The following is a 5,622-nucleotide window of genomic DNA, read 5'->3' on the forward strand; positions in this document are numbered from 1 at the left end:
AAAATTTAAGAGCATTGAAAAATAAATGAAAATGACTTGATTGTTAAATGGTGTGAGGCTTGAAAACCGTGTAAAACTTAATGTAGTTATTTGTAAATTTAATGAAAACTGGCAAGCAAAAAATTTAAGTGGAAGCAGAATTAACTCGGACTAAACGATGGAGATTTATAATATCTTTTCAAGTATCGAGACTAAGAGCCAGAGAATACATCATGTTTCGGACGAGAGTAAATCTTTTTGAAAGTTCTCGTAAATTCATAAACAAGTTCGACAGATGGTGCTTGGTAACCCAAAGAGATTTGATCAACCTTTTTTATTGTTAATCCATCAGCAGCCGCTCGTTTGAGCTCTCAAAATAAAACGTTCAATATCTTTGGTGAAAGGCAACATCTATGAACTATCCAAACGTTTAAACAAGACACACTGCAAGTGCTTCTTTGTTTTATGGCCTTCACCTCAGATTTGAAAAGGATGGACGAAGTTCATATCTTTTTTACCTTTCTTTTTTTTAAAAATCAGATTACATGTCAACGGATATAATACTGTGTTCCTCACGTAAATTCATGAAGTTTTTAAAATTCGTCTACTTCTTGATGGATAATATACATGTACTTTTCAAGTTTTCCCATAAGTAACCCCATCCTTTTTTAACGAAATGATACACGGTGTAACTTGGGCATTTGGGATATGCAGAAAGTTATAAAGCATTTGTTTTAGTAATCATTGTAACAAATTTTCCAATAATTATCGTCGGAAGCTAAAACTCTCAGGTCTATAATGGAGAACCCCTGTAATGTTCGGCCACTATAATTAGACAGATGTGTCAATTTTCTCGTTAATTTGGCGGCATGAATGGACCATTTTTGCAACTGAAAGAATACTCAAGAAGATAAAAACATCGTAACAGCGTAAAGGTGCTATTTTTACCGCTTTCTGGATCTGTTGGAAGCAAAAATTTAATGTAAAATTACATAACTCTACGTGAGTAAGCGAGTCGGATTTACAGAAAATCTGATGCTCTCAAAGAAATACTGTAGATCACTAAATATTCACGACACCTTATTTTCGCGAGATTGTCATTGACTCTTTGTAAGCGAGACATAATTTTCACGAATTGTGGTTATACCTCTGCATAATCGTAAGGAATACTTTTATACGCGAGAATTTAATTTTCGCGAACGCATTGTCTCGCGTATTTACGCGAAAATAAAGTGCTCGCGAATAAAAAGTGATTTACAGTAGTAAAATTCCATTTTTTACCTTATATTTTTGAGGGAAAAAATATTAATGATAGCATCTTTTATCTTGAACTATTGAAGTATTTTGAAAACGCCCCAGAAAACGATATTCCGACAATTCTTGTGTAAATTTAAATGTGTTTCACCCTCATTAAGTTAGCAATAACAATCTATCGTTAAGTCGAATGTTGAACAACAATTTTCATACAAATTCCTGGGCTATTATTTTTTCCCATTTACCCGATCATGACAAGAAGCATCGGGTTTTGCTCAGTCGACAGGGGATGCTTACTCCTCCATGGCACCTGATCCTACCTCTGATGTTTTACAGGTCCTTGTTTGTTCTGCCTCAATGTGTATTGTTCCAATGAATTTAATGATTGTCAGCTTCATGTTTCAAGGGAAAACCGAGATTATTTTTACATATCTATCAATCTCTTATTTATTTAACCCCTTCCCCCCCCCCCCCCCCGAAAAAAAACTTAAAAACTGTAAATCAAAGGTCAAGGTCTTATGTTAAGCAGAGTATGTTTGTGATACACCCTACACGTATATACAATGTTACTGACTTACTGTCCGTCCAGGACTTACATTATACAATATAATTTAAACTTGACTCGGGGGTCAAGGGTCACATTAAGGTCATATTTGGATGACACATTTTCTTATAAGGATACAATAAATATAATGTGCTAAATATAAGGTAAAAAGTTAAAAAAAGATCTGACGTCAAATTTGAAGGTCACAGTAACATAGATTACGATAATACATGAAATGCTGTTTTTATTATAATATTCCTACATGGTATAATAAGTCACAAGCAAGTAACTTGTACATTATCAAAAACTAGTAGAGGTACTGTGAGCACGGAGCTCACTTAATAGAACCCCTGCCTCCCAATATGATTATAATGGCAAAGTCCATGTTTTGCTCAGTAAGACCCGAAATATTGTCAGATCAAAGTAAAATAAGAGGGTTCGCAATATGGCATTATGTAATAAAGAATTTGTAAAAGTATCATAAAATTTTATTCAGCGGAATAGTTGCGGATAAGAGATAGGTACCCTTCGGTATTATAGAAGTGTCCATGTTTTGCTCTGGGAACCCCAAAATACGTGTCGGACCAAAAAGTAAAATAGAAGCTGCACAATGGCACTATGTAACAAAGATTTTATGAAAGTCTCATTAAATTTCATTCAGTGGTATAAGAGGAGTTGTGGATAAGAGACGGGTACTGTCCTTTCTGACATAATTTATTTTATCAAATAAACTCTGCAATATGACTAATTGCAGAGTTTATTTGATAAAATAATTAGTCGACTGAGAAACAACATGCACCCATCATAATGTAATATAGGTACATTTGACACCAAAGGGTAGGCATATAGACCATTACTAAAACACTAAAATCAGACCGTGTGACGGTCACCTTCAGAGGGAGTACAACATTTAAATTTTTGAAAATGAGGGGGGAATTTCGTATTAACTGGCGGACTCACGAACATTTGATGTACATGCAGTGTGGCAAGCTGTTTGCCTCATAACCAAAGACGTCTCATGCCCCCGAAAGTCACATGTAAACAAAGACATACAAACACACTGAACCACTTACGATTTTCTTGGCAGGGGATGCTTTTCTGTGAATTTAAAAGAATATGTGATGATGGCATGTTCTGGTAGAGCAATGGTTTGTTCTGGCATGATGATGGGACGACCCAACAGGAGCAAGGAAACAAAAATCACAACTCCTTTGTGTGGCACACGCGTGGTGAAGCTGGATATACAAATTGCCTACAGTCAATCCCAAATTTAATACCGATGAGTAATGGTAATGCCGAAATATACACACTTCGTTTTTGAAAAAAAAAATCTCTACTGTAAAATTTTTCGCGACTTTCTTTGTGCAGGAAAAATGGACACAGGAGCTTGAAATAAAAAACACGCACAGATGCTGTCGATCAGAGAAAGTTTAGAACATGTTAGCGATAGTGTTAGTCGGGCAGCCCTCATAATCACCGACAGGGGAATCAAACGCCCCTCCACTGAGCGGCATTGAAGCGGCTTTATTATCGATAGCTCTCGTCACGTGCAGGCTTGTTTTAATTGAGAAGACAGGCTTCGGGATTAGATTTTGACTCTTTATTATCACATAATTTATTGATGAGGGCGTTTTTTGTAAGGCATCATTTAGGGTTCAAATCAAAAGTGAACCTTTGTTTATAAAACCGTGCAAGTTTCCGTCCCGCATCGGCCTTTCTATGCCAGACCTTCCTTTATCATTTAAATCTGCTCACATCATTGCGTTAAATTACTGTTTCATAGGAAATCTACAAAATAAGAATTTTAGGAAAGGCTTTTCAAAATGTTAATTAAAAAAAACTTAATAAATATGTGACAAAATGCCTTTTCAAAAAAATATTTTTTTTACATCATCTTTAATGCTGTCTTGGTGCGATGATTAATTATCAAATTGTTTCATAATAATCGCTTTTTTAATTCTTGCAAAAATATACTTTGAAAAATTATATCGAAATGCATAATAACATATAAATACATGAACAACACATGAAACATCAAATAAATTTTCGGTATTGCACATGTTGTCTTCATCAGATTATTATCACCTTAATCTAATTAACCTTAGGAACATCATCAGGATATCACGTTAATCTAATGAACCTTGGAAACTATCCTGTTACCTTGATATAACGATTGATTACAACAGGCTACTTACTGGTATTGTTGTTTAATCTCTCAGTGTTCGATTTAAGGTTCATAAACTCTCTGCTCAATAAAAATGTTTCTTTAGTTCTGACGATTTTCCATAAGAAATGTATTTGTTACATTATTGACTGAGTTCGAGGGCAACATGCGTTTTGTCCCACCTAAGAACCAAACTGTCTGCCTGAGGCCGTTAGGCCGAACGGTTCCGACAAAACGCATTTTTCCCCAGAACTCTGTCAATAAATGTTTTGTTAAACCTTTCATTTTATTTTATTTTATTGAATACATGTATTTTGTACTATATTCCGTGATGTAACATCAGGTCTGTCACTGTTTAACACCAACGAATGAAAATGAGATTAAGCTCCGCCCATTCTGTGACGTAAGCGGTCCAACATCTCACTCAGCGGTCCAATATCGACTTTTTATGCCCGCTCAGCAAAACATTAAAAATGTTAGACTTTTTTTCGTATAGATTTGTATAGGAACAAATTTTTAAAGGTATAACAAAAACAATCATAGCATTGCTTGCGGGACAACGTTGGACAAAATAAGATACTCCAATTTGACAAAATAGACATTTATTTTGTGTCATTCAGAGTTATCTCTCTTACCATAGTATCGATGATCCTTAAGCCCAAAAATAGGATACATTGAACGGCGGTAGATCTACAAAATTCTCATACATGCGTATGCAGCATAAACCAGGTACTGCAGTTCAAGTTGTAAATATAAGTATTAACCGATACTCTATTTTTTACAAGTTTTACAATTTTCTCTTCATTTTTATTTTAAATATTCCAATCATATATTACTTGTAAGTCAATGTTCTACAAAGGCCGTTGCCAAATTAATCAGTTTTTAATTTATTACTCGGGAATGAAATAAAGTTTAAAATTGAAAAAAGGCTTTTACACATCTGGGAAAAATATAACATGAAGCATCCATCACTACATTTATTAGCATGATAGCTAGGAAAAAACAATTCTTGTAGTAAACAGTAAATTGACTACTCCAACGGTTTTCATCTGGTCTTGGATCCAGAAAATGACTTGCAGCAACTGAAGCTTGACTGTATTTAAGAATTCATAATCCATCATAAATCATATGGCGGTCAATATTTTTGGTACATATTAATCATAGAAATCTTAAAACTGGATTATCATTGCCAAACACAAGGCATGATAATTAAACATTTGGAAACTGTGTTAAGCAAATGCATTATTTCTGCTTGGATACATTTTTAGTGTCTTAGGTCTATTCTCAAACTAGCTGCAGATCTGTAGCTCGCTGGTCTGAAAAAAATTGGGATGAATGACCATCTGGTCTGTCATATGTTTTCGGAGAGCTACATTTCTGCAGCTATTCTCAAACATACGGAGTGATATGTATTAAAAAACTATTTACTTAACACCACAGGCACATGTTATGTATACAGGGCATCTTTATTTTCATGTACTACTAAGTTACCATACCCTGTGGTAAAAGTAAGTCATGAGACACTATACAAAAAAAAGTGCCGAGGGTTCACACTCTCTTAACCTCAATTCCCCTGGATATGAAATTTTTTTTAACGAATTCAAGTAATTAAACCACATATATTAGGTAATGTCCCTTTTTCTGAAACATCCGTTTAAAGCATTGACATTAAGACAAAATA

The sequence above is a fragment of the Saccostrea cucullata genome, unplaced genomic scaffold, assembly GCF_032062105.1.
Source record: "Saccostrea cucullata isolate Sc308-1 unplaced genomic scaffold, CSIRO_AGI_Scuc_v1 ctg19, whole genome shotgun sequence".
In the NCBI taxonomy this organism is placed as follows: Eukaryota; Metazoa; Mollusca; class Bivalvia; order Ostreida; family Ostreidae; genus Saccostrea; species Saccostrea cuccullata.